The sequence below is a fragment of the Molothrus aeneus genome, chromosome 17, assembly GCF_037042795.1.
Source record: "Molothrus aeneus isolate 106 chromosome 17, BPBGC_Maene_1.0, whole genome shotgun sequence".
Lineage (NCBI taxonomy): Eukaryota > Metazoa > Chordata > Aves > Passeriformes > Icteridae > Molothrus > Molothrus aeneus.
The window spans coordinates 11,661,833-11,678,815 of NC_089662.1; the positions used below are offsets into that span (position 1 = coordinate 11,661,833).

The 16,983-nt window shown below is 38.7% G+C and overlaps 1 protein-coding gene across 3 annotated transcripts in view; it reads right to left on the bottom strand.

Moving 5' to 3' along the window:
• The window catches only part of PHACTR3 (phosphatase and actin regulator 3), a 100,896-nt gene that overhangs the window by 70,970 nt on the left and 12,943 nt on the right, over positions 1–16,983 (bottom strand). The window contains exon 1 of one of the 3 annotated variants that reach the window (XM_066561486.1): positions 2,731–2,752. The exons of the other annotated variants lie outside the window; for them this stretch is intronic. The gene's annotated coding sequence lies outside the window, so the exon portion shown is untranslated. Of the gene's footprint in view, positions 1–2,730; positions 2,753–16,983 lie in introns of those variants that run through there. 3 annotated transcript variants of the gene reach the window in all.

Consider the following 16,983-nt stretch of genomic DNA (forward strand, 5'->3'; position numbering starts at 1 on the left):
CAAGTATAATTTACCCACTCATAATATCAATAATCATGCAGCACTCATAGCATGCTCTTATGTCCAACATTTAATGCTTACAGCATAGCCATCATAGATTATTATGTTATGAAGGCTACCACTACTAGAAATTACACATTACAGATTCAATCTATTGACTAATACTAAAAATCTAATGGCAAAAAAACCATACTGTTCATTTCAATGGAGATTAAAATATTCTTTCTAGGCTCACTTTAAAAAGAAACACTGAAAATCTCCTTAACCCTTTAATGTGCATTATTTAACTTCTTTTTTAAAGAAGTAACCTGGGTTATTTCAATGCTACATTTCACAGCATTGCCTCAGAAACCACTGAGTGGGCAAAACTGAGGACGAGGAGCTGAGTGCAGGATGATGGACTACAAGTGGGAAAGGAAACAAATAGCTAAAGGCAGAACAACTTCTTGATTGGTTTGGCCTACAAAGCACATCCTAAAACTCTATCCCAGACTTAGAATTAAGAGAAGAAAAATCGTGCCTTGGAATGGTAAAGTGTAGGATTAGAAATACAAAAGAGAGGAAGAAAATTTCAAAAGAGACAAAATTCAGCTGGAGAGATCTGAAGGTAATGAAACAAGTTGAACCCACAGCACACTGTCCTCCAGAGGCTCCAATGGAATCCAAGATTTCAGACACTGTTTCTCTCTTGGGAAATACCTGATGGGTGCTGGTGAAGGTTCCACCTTTGGGTCAGTTTGTCACCTGTAACTCCCTGCAGCAGCTCTGCTGACAAAACCCTGGTGCTGAACTCTGTGGCAGAAGGTCTGGGGCTGTTTTAATTGATATTCTGAAGTCTTTACCAGAGCTCTCACATGGCTGCTGTTGGCTACATAATCTTATACAATATTCTACAGTCATTCCCTGAGAAATTGTATGATGGCTTGGCTGCAAAAGTTGTGGATGGGTCAGGGAACTGTGGAAAAAGGAAGTGGAGAAGGCCCTGGAGATCTGTTTCTTTCTCCTGCCAGACTTCCAGGGGGGAAAGAATAAATCATTTAAACAAGGTGCTCATCTTCACAGCACAGCTGACATGTAAATCTTCAGGTTGTTGAGACTCCACAACAGAATTGAGTAAGACATTATTCTCTAAGCATGCAAAGAGCTGCCTTATCTAATGGGTCTGGAAAACCAGAGGTACACATCTCAAGTGAGGCAGTCAAAATCAGCATCTTCAAATCTCTCTCTGCTGCCCTGCACACCCCTCCAATCTGTGAGGTGGACACTCCAGCCCCACACTGCTCAGAGCTTTTGTGCAGCAGGTGCTGTAGTGACAGGCACTACATAAAAGCTTCTGAATATATTAATAACTTCTGCCCTCACAGATTACTGGAAAAAAATGTTTGTGATGTGCACTTTAAGGCTGTATCACAATGCATATGCACAAGAAACCAAGTGAAAATTGTAGAGGCAACCATAATTCTGGCACTTCCTAAGTTTTTAGTGTCTGCTTTTAAAATCTTCATAATGTGCTTTTAACATAGCAGCTTTCTGGTATATAACATGTGATTATCTGAAATTACATATATTTTTTCACTGTATCTGGAGAACATTTTGTTTTGTGCTTTAGAAGGATCCCGAAAATAATCGTTATTTAACAAAATCATCCCTGGCTTTCTTTTCCCTTTGCTTTTATGTGGAAGCCACAGAACAGCTTTTCACATACCAGATGAATAATGTGTAGGAAGAGTGAGAGAGGAAGGGAATTGATAGCTTCTTTTTAAGTATGTGAATTTAATTTCACCAGGCACTTTAATCATAATGCAGATCCAAATTTACAGGGGAAAAACATCTCCTGAATGCTCCTATATGTTGGTTTATATACATGACTGAAAAAGTTCATGTTCTAGAAAAGAATACATTTCTTTCCTGGTTTTTTCAACTGTTTGAAAATGAATATACATCAATATCTAAAGTACTAGGCAGCATAGAAACATTCTGCATCTTCAAACTACAGCAAAATGCAATCAGAGGCTTGCTGGACAACTGTTAGATTACCTGACCAGATTTAGAGGTTTCACAGACAGAAATTTTCTTGCACTGTTGGATTTTTTTTTTAGCAAAACTCTTTTTCTCATCAGTGCTAAGAAGAAAAAAATGAGCTATCCAACACATCCTAAACTCAAAAGTACTGTGGCACTTGCAGTGAGAAAAATTCCTTGTTTCCTGCCCCCATTCCCTCCAGCTTCTCTGCAACATAACTGCAGACATAAATCCCTCTCCCTGTTGGAAAAGTGTATCTATTGATCCTGAAATCAGCACATGTAACAGTTATGCAATTGATCTGCCAGCACCATCCCCAGCTCCCAGTTTGGGAGGAAAACATTCCTGGTTATGGAACGGATGATTTTCAGAGCCCTAAGAATAAAAGAATAATTCTACTTGTTTAGGTAAAAGAGAGCCAATGGAATTTTTTCCTCTATTCCTAATGATCACAGAAATAACACATTCTTGCATATTTTATCACAAGCAAAAGATCCAAGAAATCCTAATTCCTTCATGTTAAAAGCCCACAGCATTCCCTCAATACAGAGCCCCAGAAATACATTTCAAACATCCGAAGCTTTAATGCCCACTCATCTCAGCTAAAACTCCCAGCAAACAGATCGGTTAAGGAAAATAAGGCATCTATAGCAGGAAGGAAATATTTATCCATCTTTCTATTCATTTCTTTTATCCCTTGCTACTCACCTCCAAGAGCTGCTGTTGCTCGGAGCACACAGAAGGCAGCAGCTCAATCCAAGGAAGAAAAGGGTTATTTCCTTCCACCCTCTGTTACTGCTCTCCCTTGAAACTCCTTCACTTTCTCTTTCAAGTTGCACAGAAACACGAGGATGGACCCTTTGGGCTCTCTCCAGGTCTGTGTATATTATGTAAAACAGATGAATGCATTTCCTGCTTTAACCACAGAAAGCATGTCTGCACTGACAGGCACCGGGACCATTAATGGTGACTGTGTGCAACAGTGCAAGCCCACGGAATGCTCAGAACTGGGCTCAGCTCTCTAAATGCAGAACCAGAGGAAAATCTGCAAATCAACTTCTCTTTGTTGCAAAAGTTTCTCTTTTTCTCTCCCACAGCAGAAAATCTCTGTTTAACCAGCACATTTCACTGGAAATGCTGGAGCAGAGCTCTAGACTTGGTGTAACACCAGAAACACACACACCAGGGATGTTCTGGCCATTAAAATGCCTCCAACCCCAGCGTAACTTTCGGTCAGCTACCACATCAAACCTGTGATTCCTTTCCCCCAAGACAATTTTGTCTTGTAGCACTGTCAGCAAACTGCTCCAGCACTGCTTGAAAAGATTCCAGCCCAAATTACAGTTGTGAAAGCCTGTCCTGGCCTCTTCCCTTACTATTTTTTTCTAGAATATTTACATTTCATATTGTTCCCCATCCAGTCTTAGTGATAGTTCCCAGAATGCAGGAAAACAGTTTTTCCTTCCTGCAATCCTAAATGCCTTCATTAGGGAGACTTAATGTTGAAGTGTTTGGGAAGGCAGATGCTCTGGATTTAAAAGAAACAGGAGAGGACTCAGTGAACAGCTGCATTGCTCTCAGCTTCCAGAGAGCCATATTTCAGAATGGTTTTCTACATTATTTTGTCAGTGGGAACATATTATTACCATCTATATTTAAAAAATACTGGCTTTCCTGCACGAAGGCAACAGCAGACTTAAAACCACAATGACTGTTCTGTGCAAGAATTCTGTGCCAATGATGCAGAAAATGAGATCCAAGTGAAAAACAAAGTGGTTTAGAAGGTCTTTGCTTGCAAGGTGTCTGTACAGAACTGGCCAAAAATCACTGGTACAGGAATTCTTGTACACTTTAATCAATATTCACAGCTCTTTGTTGAAATTTCACTGACTGTTCAGTAATACCTTGTTTTTACTAATGAGCACTATTTCATTACATCTGTAGTACACTGAAATGCTGGAAATTAAATCCATGTTCCAAAGTTAATTTTCTTCTCTTCTTAAAGAAAATATTTTTCAAGTAAACTGTGCACTGTCTGTTTCTGTAGATATTAAATCATGTAATTCCTGAAAGAGTCTGGCAAACAATTCCACTTTGGAGCCCTGAGCATAGACTAGAGAACTGCTAAAACCCAGGGAGAAAATCTAAATGCATTTTTGATAAAGTCTTATAAATTTAAAGTAAATCACAATCCTTTTTTCCCCAGGAAATAGATATTAACAGTTTTTTTCTCTTATTGAGTCTTCTTATGCATCATCTCCAACCACCCACGTTTATTTTCCAGAATAGTTTAGGCAGTGACTAAAGGATCCACTGCAGCTCAGGTAAATTGCTTCTTCTGAAAAAAGTGCACTAATCATGTGGATAATATAAAATTGATTTGGTTTAATTCAATGAACATATGTAAAACAGAGCTTTCAGTCATAAATAGGACTTCAGTGGACAGCCCATTGTTTATTCCCTAAGGGGTACTTTAGGGAATAACTTTAATGAAGTACTGTTTCAACAACTTATTATCATTGGGAGTCTTTTAATTAATTTCAGTGGCAGTTAGTTTAAAAAAAAATACAATATCCATCTCTCACCATTCTGTGCACAGAAATCATTCCCTTCTGATTACTGAAGTTCTGGAAAAAGCTATGACCAATGAAGATCTATCTTCAAAAGTAAATAAAAATATTAGGCAAATTCTCTATTAAAAATTAAAGAGTCTTAAAGCAAAGTTCCCAAACATGTGCTTAAATTCAAGAACTTAGTCTTTACAAGGTTAATAGGATTCATTTGTCATGGAGATGCCTTATACCAAACAGGCTTCTTTGAGTTTTAAACCTATGTTTGTTAAGCTTCTAAATACTTGAAATTTAGGCACACAAGTTTAAAAATCTGGGAAAAGCTTCTTAAATGCAAGTGAAAAATAAACAAATCTATCCTGGTGCAGAAGTTGCTATGAATCATCAGGCCTAGAGAAGTTACCCAATGCAGGAGCTGTGTCACAGCCACTGCAGCAGCCAAGGCAAGAGGAAACTTTGGATACAGGAAAACAAATGAATAAATATCTTGAGGAAGCTGATGCTTTGTATTCTTGCTGATGGGAAAAATTCCCCAAAAGCCTAGAATGGCTTAACTTCAGATTTTTCAATGCCATAAATAAAATTTTGCCTCCTTAACAGGACTCAGACTTAATCTTCCCTTTCTGCGTGAGACTCAGGACTCTCATTTTTACACTTCCAGATATGAAGCACCTCTGGGTACTTGCACTGCAGGAATAAATCATCTCTACCGTGAATACAGGCCCTTTTAAAGCATCTCTTTTAGAATCTCAGCTTCATTCATCCACTTTGTATTCTCCATGGAATGCAATTCTCCATTTCTTAAGAAGAACTAGGTTTTAGTCAAGATTTTCTTAGCAAACATGCTTCAAGTATGTGAAGTTCATAAAGCATCCCAAATGTCTCATGTAAAATTCTGTGAATGTGGCAGTGTCTTTGGATAATAGTTTATATTTCAGCTGCCAATGTATTTCTGTGTTAGAAGACATTCATTTATTTATGAGATTCATAGATCTTTGGATTAGAGCTAAAATATAAGACAGTCTTTGCTGGTAATAAATTGTGACTCCTTTCACTGAAGCTGGTCAACATTCCATCTTCCAATGCCTTACTGTGCAACTTCTTTAAAAGTCTTCCAGTAAAACGAGATTAAATTGTCAGAGTTACCAGGTAATGGCTTGGGCAGTTGACAGAGCACAAACCTGGCACACAGAGCATGTGGCCATTGAAAATATTGTTTCCTCACTGAGGAAGGGGTCACTGGGTGCAAATGGGGTAGGTCACCTCTTGAAATTCCAAGATGGATTTTCTGTTTCTTTTGAATCCTGTTTTCCAAGAAAAGAGGATAATGAGAAAAATCTGTCTGTGTATCAGAATGCTGAGTGCTAGTTTTAGAACTCTTCAAATAGAATCAGAAGACTCTCTGAGACACTCACAATGAAGAAAAATTGGCATTTGAGGAATCCTTCTTAAAAGGTTTTAAATTAGGTGAAATTAGGACTACAACATTCAGTATTTCTTAAATACTCATAAATTTTGTTTGGATTCAGTTTTGAGACTTTTTTTTCTATGAGACTTAATGAATACCTATAGAAGAGGCACAATCATAAAAATTGGAAACAGCTACTCTTTAAAGCAAAAACTTTAAGATTAGATTTTAGAAATACTGTAGAATGAGGCATTTGTTCTCTTGTTGTCATGAACCCAAAGAAAAAAATCTCTCTTATTTTAAAGTCTTTTTCACTTGAATACACTTAACATGTTTGGAGAACTTTGTTACTACTGCAGTAATTAACATTTGCAACCTTTGCTGACTTGAAATTAATGTTACATTAAGTAGAAAAAGAGAAACCAGAGATTCCAATATATTCCTGGAAGTATCTTTATAATGTCCTAACAATTATACTTAAAAGCTAGAAAATTCACATGCTACTATCACTGTGTGTCTTGCTCCATCTTAATTAGGATATTTGGGAGTTTTAAATGTGGCAATAAGTTCCTTTCATTTTCTCAAGAAGGCCTTTTTTCAATTTTTATTTTCATCATCTGTCACAGAAATTTGTTGTATGTGTAAGCAATTTAATGGTTCACTGAAAGGTTGTTATGCAACTGAGTTGTATAAAACCCTGTCCAAGCCCAGAAATTACTGTAAGGGGGAAACACTGAAATGGTGAAGGGCTGACATTTAAATGTATTTTCTGTTGGTATTTCTGTCTTTTGTCAGTGGGTTTGTAGAGCTCCTGTGAGGGCAAGAGGGAAGAGATTACCTAAAGTTGGGATGTCAGGGATAAAATGCCCAGGCGAGAGTCTGGAGCCCTAACGTAGCCAAGGGGACTCAGCAGTGCCATTTCTGCTTTGCAGAGCTCTCAGGTGATTATTCCAACACAGAGCTTTCCCAACAGAAGCCACTCAGTGCAATGCTGAGCTATGATTAAAATCATTAAGGCTGGATTCATCAGTGCAGGTGATGAATGATTAAATGCATCATTCCAAGTGCACCAGGGTCAGGACTTGAGGGCTTTCTATCAATACATGTTTGTACTCCTGTAAATGAATACAGTGGATGGGAAATATGATCAGCTGGTGAAGATGGCACTGAGGCAAATATACTGTGGCACCCTGTGACGGCAGGTACAGCTATTTCCAGAGTGAGGATGAGGGTGTAATTAATGCAAATGACAGATCCCGCTAGGATTCCTCAGGTCACTAAATCAGTTCTATTGCTGTTGACCATTGTGTGATTAACCACAGAGCAAAGCACTGCCCTGTGAGTGAGGGATGGATAATGGGATCCTGAACTGATTACACCTAAGTACTACTCCAAAAGCAGTGAAAGACCCAGCACTAGGGTTTTTATTTCACCAACACCGATTTCTACAGGAATAAGAGCTCTTCTTAAGGTATATGACAGAACAAAGACATATCATCATGCTGTACCCTTGTTCCTGCAGTAACAAGATAGAACTTCACAAATTCAGTTTATTTTCCAACCACAGCATCCTCTGAGAAACTAGAAACGCTTCCTTGCAAAGAATCTTTGTATTGGACTGGATGATCTTCTGTGATCCCTGCCAGCCTGAATCACTCTGTGATCCTGTGATCTGCTTATGTAACCCCCACAAATAAAATACACGTCCACATCCATCAATTATTTACCAATATTTCTACAGATGCCCCAAATATATGTTTTTGACCTTCAGGCAGAAACAGTGAAGCACAGTAGAAAATTCCACTTGGCCAAAGCTGGAAAAGCTTAGAAGTCTGTAAATTATCCACACTTCCAGAGTGCAAGAGTAACTTTGGTAAATCAAGAAACAGTACATCAGGTTCATTTTGTACAAAAAACTACTAAAGTGAAACAGTTGTTGGTAACCAGCACCACTCCTTGGGATGAATTTCTCTATTTGCAATTGAAATTCCTAGTTTGAGCACTAAATAAATTTTTAAGGGAAGCTTTACAGACATTACCTAAGACCACACACAACATGTATTTCTCTTCTCACTTGTTAAAATAAGATTTTTGTAGCTTCTAACATTGGCCACACAAAGCATATCATTTGAAACAGGGATGACCACTTTTTCACAAGCCAACATAAAATAAAGTGAAAAGAGTGATGTGAAAAAGCAGTAGCACTCAACTGTAATCCCTGTAGGATTTTCTCTTATCACTTCCCACATTCTATGAGCATTCCTCACAATCTCTCTTGCCTTTTCACTTGAAGTTGTGATGGTCTTTGCAGAGAATAATCAGTGAGAAGGCAATTTCTGCACTGCATAAAAGTACATAGTTTGTTTCTAGTCAGTGCTGAAAACACTGACTGTCCTTCCTGTATGGGATAAATCATGAAACAACTGAATATGAGGACAGTGTAGGTGGCACAGGACTTAGAACTACATTTCCATTCCTTGGAGGATTAAAACTGGATAAAGTTTTTATCCATATCCACAGATCCAAATCAGCATGTCAGGAATTGTTGATTTTCCTGTCTGCTAATGCTTTCATGGACTGTTGTTTTGGGCCTCTCTTCATCGGCCTCCCTCCAAAACTGCTGTAAGAATTTGAGACTGGCTCTACATTAATCAAATAATAAGGGTAGGATATCCCAACATGTTATTTATATAAACTCACAGCTATCTCTTGCCCTGGGAGCTCCAGGGATGAGGGAATGTGGACCAGGGATGGCCACACCAGTGTTCAGCACCAAGGTCAGCTCAGGACTATGAGCAGCCAATAGAAAAGGACCTTGATGCACAAAAACGTCAAAACTCCCATCAAAACCACAGAGAAATCTCAACACTTGTTGAACAGAAATAGAGATGATTTTTTTTTTTAATCTAGACCTTATATTTTATTCATTAACTGCCTTCTCTCGTTTTATTCATTCTGTATTCTTTATAGGCCACTCAACGAGGAATATAATGCAAATAGATGTGAGATAACACATTGTTATCACTATTTGTAAGACTATTTACTTTCAGCAGTGCACAATGCAGCTGCAGTGGAAGAAAAGCCAGATGAATTGAGCACTTGCACTTGCATGTACTTTTCTTTGAACCCTTTATGTACAATATATGGGCTCAATCGTGCCTTTAGGCACAAGCTTGAACAAAGATCATAAATTGAACAATCTCCAAAGACATAATATTGTAGTACAGCTCCCTCTTGGCTTCATGATAGGCCAGCCACAAATGAGGTTTTTTGGGAGTATTCAGCAGCATGTGAGCAATGCCCTGGACACACTCAGCCACCAGGGCAGGGCACTGACCCCTGAAAAAGCGACTGCTCCCTCCACTTCTTGTCTGCCCCTCAGCTACATCCCCCCATAATGTGTGCCCCATGCATGCAGAGTGAGACAGACAGACATTTTCAGTTCCTTCAGTGGATGGATGGCTCTAGAGATTGGTTCTGTGTAGGTTTAGCTGATTTTTATTCCCTCCGAGTATGGAAAACCTGGAGATGCATTGGGTAGATTGAGATTAATCTATTCCTGACTTAAACTGATCTAGATGTGTGTGAGATGCTCATTCAGAAAGCATCTTAATATATTTTAGACATGTAAAAAGGCAAATGAGGTCCTACTGGATTAATTATGTATCAAGTTAATGAGAGCTTTAATATTTAGAGAAGAGGTTGTCATAGGTTCTGAATAAGTTCTGTGACAATTTACTGCTGACAAAAAAGCTGGCCTGGGAGTCTAAAATTTCCACAACTTCCAGGTGTTGTGGGTGTAGACAATTTTGGTATATTCTTCATAAAACCCCAGCTGCAGTAAGGTTAGAAAATCTTCCTGATTAAGTTACCTGTAATGTGTACAGACTAGAGAGAACATGGCAAAAATGCACATGGGAGATCCCAGAACAAAGAGAAAAATCAGTCACTGCAGGTTTACTTAAGTGGCCAGACTGATACATCACTGCACACAAAGACATTTCAGCCCAAAAGTTGTCCTTTCCATGAATCCTACAGGCTTTTTTACATGGAAATGCTTGCAAAATCTAATCCAATTTACCTAAGTGCATGTGCTTGGAAGTAGCTTAATTAAACCACAGTATATTTGCATGAATACTCTCTCCTAGAATTAAAGTAATCTTAATTCAATTTAGGTTCATTTACTTTGGTACAGAATAAAGCTAAATTAAATTGAGCTCACTTTAATTCTCAACATGAGTGTCCACACAGATTTTAATAGTTAATTAATCCACTGTGCTTTCGTAAGCGAACCTGCATGGATTTTCATAGGCTGTGTTTATGTAAACAAGCTCTAAACAGGCTCTTATTTTATTTCAAGACTGTTCTATTTTCTGTTACACTCCATATGGGCTAAATTAACAGTCACTAGGAGGAGCCAAGTATTAGCAGATTGTTCTTAAGCAAGACTGTATTTTCCATCACTGGATATAAAAGACAATTTTTTATATATTCTCTGAATTACAGTCCTCAATGCAGCACTTTAGGCCTTAAAATCTACTGATGACAAGCAAAAGAAGCTAGATATGATTTCTTAGAAAAAAGTCTTTAAATTCCATGTCTAAAAATTATATACTTAAAGACGTTTCTTTGCAAAATAGATTATAGAATAGGAATTGGATTTTCTAGATAACAGATGCACTAAAACCACAATTTGAAACAATTTTTGGACTCTGTCCCAGCATAAATCAATCATATGGATTCTGAAAATGCTAAGACAGATCTTGAAATGGTAATTAATTTGACATCACAATTTTGATGTCAAAGAAGAAACTCTGATTTATGGCTGTAAATGCTCTAACTCAGCAATTAAAAACCATGTTTTTCTAAGTTTCACTGTTTCCAAAGTTCTTGGGTCCCCTCATTAGTTTAAGTTTTTGAAATGTTCTCCTGTTCATGGGGTGAGAAACTCTATCTTTGGCTGCAACTCCTTTCAAATCACAGCTTGCTGGGCAAGGCTCATGTTAGCTGTGATTGCAGTTGGCAGGGCACTAGATTAGCTGTTGACATCAAGCCAACATTTAATTTTGTTTTCTTGAGTCATCTGTTGCCAGTTCCCATGACAACTGCTCTTCCAGCCTTCAGATTTACTAGAGAAAACCATTAAAATGGCCAGGAGTACAGAAAGAGATCCTTTGATGTTGATGGAAGTTTCAACCGTTTCCTTCAATGAAACAGAAAGATCTTTTCAGTTATTACTTCACCATGTAACTTCTGCTCAGGAAAACACGGATATTCTTGTATTAGAAAAACAGAGTGAACAGTAGTTTTTAACAAGAAACCTGCTTTAGCATCTTTCTACTACAGAATGAAGGGCTTTGTGTCTAAAAAATCATGTCGTGCAGAGGATGGGGAAAAAGTATTTTTCTATTCTTGTATAGTAGTAACGAAAGATTAAATTTAAGATATGGACTCTTTCGATCTTCACTAGAGTCCCTCTACATTTGCCTTTCTTGTCTCACAAATGTGTCACTTAGGTAAATGATGTCTCTCAGGAAGACATCATTACTGTGCTGAGTCAGCCCAGAGATTGAACCAGACCAAAGGAAAAGGCCAATTCCAATCCTCTGGGAGCATCTGGAATCAAAAATACCTTTGGCTAAAAATACTTGTCAGTATTTTATGGGTTGTAAAATGTGTACAACCCATAAACTCCCTGGTTATGAAAGCATAAGAAGAAATTGAATACCATACTGGATTACAAGCAGTCCTTGTAGTAGAATGTTAACACTCAGGTTATTTCTAAACCCATCTCCTGTTGACTTTCACAGGTCCTCCCAAAGTCTGAATTCCACACTCCCCTTACACACTGTGTTCAAAGCACTGCAAAGCACCAAGCACTCCCAAATCTCTTTTAAAGAAAAGGAAGCACAAATAGAATAGAAAAAGGTGCACAATACAGACAAAATCCCAGGTAGACTCTGTATCTCTTCATTAGGTAAACCTTTCACCTCTAGTGTATAAAAACAAGCAGCTGCACAACTCTTTCATGAGTATTTCCCACTGCCCAGGAGCTTGTTCTAACAAGCATTATTTGCAGGAGGATGTCCAACTCCCCCAGACCTGCACAGAAAGGGCAGCACTTGGCAGTGCTTGCAACCTCAGGTGAGGATCACGGCTGTGTTCTATGAATGGCCCTCTGCTAAGGCAACACCCTAGAGATTTTTATGCACCCTATTTAGTTTATGTTTCACTATACACATCTGGATGACTTTTCCCAGCTGGTTCTTCAACAGCAATTCAAGATTGCTTTCCCAAATGTGAGGGTACATAGGCCTACCCTCTTGATTAAAATGGAGAGAACAAGGTAATTACTGTAACAAAAACCTACCCTGCCTCTCTTCTCCTCCTCTGCCCAGTAGAAGCAGTTAAAACATTTTAAAGATAATGGGGGTGTATGTGGGAGAAAGTGAAAGATAAGGAGAGAGAACACTCCAGTTCCCCAGCTTGAGTTAACTCTCCCAGTCCCACTGGAGAATCATCTTCCACCAGTTGGAAATCCAGAGATCTCAGGGGTTGACTATGTTTGGTACCAGTTTGGTGCAGGGACTGAGGGTCTGTCCCCAGTTTGGGTGTAAAGCCACCCTTGGCACTGATTGTTGGGACTGGTGTGAATCAGTGACAAAGGAAAAGGGGACCTGTCATAGCTGGGACGTGTCACTGCCACCTCCCAGTGCTGCTCTGGAGATGAAACAGCCACATCCACTAAAGCTGCCAGAGTTTATGTAATGCTCTGGGCTGTGAATCCAGGCTCTGTGTGATTGTTTCAGAATGCACTTGCCTCGTGAATGCCATTGATGCAGCCGCCTGCATGCGTTCAAAATGCTGTGTTTCATGTTTTGCTTTTATCTTTAAATATATTTGAGTAGGTTTTCCTCTCTTCTAAAACAGCTCATATAATAGGTAGAACTAAAAATGATCTAATAGCTTCAGTGCCTTAGAGCTACTGCCATGCATGAAATTCAAACTGTGACTATAAAAAGAAGCAAGAACTTTCTCTCCAATTCACATTTTTAGCTGCTTCTCTATTTTTTGAGAAGGACAAAACCTGTTCATGTTTCAGGTCAGAATCAGTTAAATAAAATGCAATCTGAAAGTTATCATCTGGGAACTGGAGGCAAAAGTCTGGGGGTTTTTGCCTGGTTGAGAAGGCAATAAGCTTAGTAAGATTGGTAGTTACTAATTAGGTGGTAGCATGACCCAAATTTGCTTTCACAGCCCTTACTGATTTAGTCAGATGCAATGACATCCATTATAGCTGAGCAAATAGTTCATGATGAGTAATGTATTTGCACCTCCATATTTTTTATCTGCATATTCCCTTGATTGTGTCACAGTTTTCCTGTCACCATCACCAGCCTGTACGTGCTGGATTATTTCTGCAGTGTTTGAAATGTGTATTGTCTGCACTCAGCAGCCAAACACAAGTGGCACTGCTCAGTCCTAGTCCAATACCTTATGTCAGTTCACTCTGTGACTGAGTGCAACTCTTAATTAAGTTTATTAGCATGTGTGCAAAACATATGCTTGGCTATTCAAACCTTGCTTTTGCACAGATGCTGCCTAATTTTGTTAAATGGGAGAGACCACTATAATTTTTAGGAGAAATTAGCCAAATTAGAATAGATTGAACCATTTGACTGTGTTCCCAGACTAACATGACTATTCGGTACCTTGCTTGTCAGAATTTAAACATCATCTGTTTCCAAATGCTCTGAAACAAGAATTGGTGATTTTATTAAGCATGGGTAGCTGCTCCTGGGTTTCACTTTGAGCTTCACTCCAGCCCAGGCTGAGACTGTGAGTTCTGAGCCATAAGCACACTGAGACTCTCCTGCAGGGTGTACATTGAGACACTCCTGGAGACTGATTTTAGGTTGAATCATAACCCTTATGACTTTGGATGAGCCCACTGAGGAAACTCACTGTGGGGAGCTGCTCTGTCTGCTGGAGCATGCCTTAATTGTGTCATCAGAGCCTTGGGTCATACTGTGAAGAGGTAGACAATGTCATATCCTCTAAACATGCTCTAACCACTCAGGCATTTAATCAGAAACTGACATATTTATTATGAATAAAAGGAACAGGAGGATACCGTGAATTTCTTTAGAGTCACTTAATTGACAGTGCATTGGGTAATGAATGACCAATTAATAAAATGAAAGCAGACTATAATGGATTTGTACTTTGTTTGTACACAACACGCATCATTAGGGCTCTTCAGCCATCATTAGCTCTGTCTCCTCTGCACTGAGTCATTCTGCTCCCTGGAAGAAGTCTGGGCTGCATTACAGAACTGCCAAACCATTCCACTGATAGAGCTACAGCCTTCTGGATTGTCCTCCTGTGCAAGCTGGTTCCCTGAATTTAGGGATTCTTTGCCATTTCTTTTTTTTCCATTACATGATGAAATTGGTTATGCAGAGAGCTCAGGGCTAATCGCATCAGAATTTTCCAAAAGCAAAGATGTACAAAAACCCTTACTCCACCAAGCAAAGAGCCTGGGCTCTTGGAGGACTCTGCTTGGGTCACCTGGAAAGGAACTGGGTGGGGAGAAACCAGGAGCAAGTAAAAGTGAATAACCTTAATGACTTGTAGTAGCATGACTTTTCGGTCCCAAAAAAATTAAAAAGAAACATTGAAATAATGAAACAAAACTAAAGAAGAAGAGCAGTCCGGCAGATTCTGGCCCAAAGGGATTTTCTCAAAGTTCAGTTAAAATTTTTGTATTTCTAGTAAAAAATACAGCCCTTGATCTACCAGAGAACTAAGCACACGTATAAGAATCAACCTTTGATTAAAAAAATAAGCATTATTCATGCAATCTGGTTTAGCAGTCAGTCAATTACAATACACATTTCAGTGGTAGCTGTGTGCTTGGTTCTTTGAATGTTTAGTTTCATATCCTCTGCTAAATAAAATAGGCATGGCAACAACATATAAAAGTGTTCTTTTACATACAATGAAGAAACTTTGTACAAAATCTACAAATGATTTGCATGCACAAAAATCCCATGAGTGCATATGCAAAACACTTCATTATGTCTGTTAGTTATTGTAATTGCCATTAACTTGTGCAATTACTTGCTCTGCATCACAATTCCAGGTGAATGGTTAAATCAGCTTCAAAATTATGAATAGCTGAAAAATCCCATTTCAAACCCCAAACCATTTCTCTAAATCTCTTCTTGTATAGTAAACAAAGTGCATATCACAAACTAACAAACTGCAAGCTGCATTATTTTCTGAAGGGACTGCAACATTCCCAGGGGAACTGAGGTTGTTGTTTACAGAACAAGAATTCCCCATGCAACAGCAGTGAAATTGTTCTTCCCATCATGACTCAGCCACACCATCAGGATGGGTTACCTGGGCCCTGTCAAACCTTGGCTGTTCTGCTAGGGCTGTTCAACACTTTTTTTAATGCTCTAATTTGAGTATTTGAATGCTTTCTGCATAAGCCCATTAGCAATAACTTAGTTACAGACATACATAATTGCCTGGTTTCTCTCTTTTTTAGGTGACCAAACTTTGGGTGGGGTTGGGTTTTCTGGAGTCTTTTTCAAGGAGAGGAGGACTGGAATATTACAGCTGTAAATGTAATTTTGGAAATTCATTTTTGGAAAATGAGGATGGTTCTGTAGCACTTCTTAAGGACTACCAGAGTAGATTTGTCCAAGCACTTCTACAGGACTGTTCCACACTTAAATCCTCTTGGATCTAAAAGCTTTGTTCTCATCTCTTTTCATGACTAAATGTCTTAATATTTGGCTCTGCATTTTCTGGGAGAAGGAGCTCTTATAGTGGTATTGCATCAGCTGAAATTCAGTTCTAAATATAGCTGAAGTTTGAGCAGCCTCTTCTGTATGGATATGAGGGGCAGAATTGGTGCTCGAGGTTGGCCTCTTGTAAGCTCTCTCCAGGCTATTGTGAGATGTGACTGCAGGCCTGATGGATTTGTAGTGGCATAAGCCATGGAAAAAAGAAAATGTCAGAAATCCAGATACCTTTGGGTTGTGCTTTCCACACAATATGTTGACAGGAAAACACACAAAATACAAAGGTAAACAGGTGATAGCTGCCATCCCCTCCTTACCTCTCCTTTTCTCACTTCCCTCCACCAATTAAGGCTGCAATTGTTTGGGGTTTTTTTTTCAGCAACAGTGGCAAAAAATGAAAAATTAAAACCTGATAGCTACTCTCTCTCATCCTGGAGATTATCCTAGAGCCTGACCATAGCTGCAGTGCAGAAAAATCTGGGCACATATTTTTAAAATTCAGATTTGAGCAGCAACATCAACAATAGCAAATCCCCAAACCCCACCCCCTTGCCCCCTGCCAGGACCTGGACCACACATAGACTGTAATTACCAGAGTTATTGCTGAGGAGAGAACATCCAGAATGCAATTATGCTATTAGGGCAGGGTAATCAGAATAACTTGCTTATTAGAGAAAACCATATACTTGTCCTAGGTTATTATTTTTATTTCTATAAAATAGCCTCCTTGGGAGATATGACAATTAAACAGTGATTGTGCGTGTCAAATCAATTTTCAATGGATATGGATTATATGATAGCAGAGGACCTGAAAGGGAATCACAGTTTAGTTTCCAGGCATTTAAATTGTGCAAATAGTTTTACAGTGATGTACTGGTTTAGATGTGCAACTGTGAGTTCCCATTATCCTCAGTCCAACAAACTGATGGTCAGTGGTAGCAAACAGAGATGTGAAATGCTCAGCAAAAATGCATTAAAACTGTTACATTTCAGACAAAACTCTTAAGATATATATATATAATTACTATTCAAACACCAGTGTTATTGGAATCTGATTCCTGAGCCACTTGGAATTTGTTGATTTGAATGTGATACTTGGCATCCCAAAGCTGCCGACAATTTATGAAAATGATGCTTTCCACATCTTTGGGATACAATTGCTGTA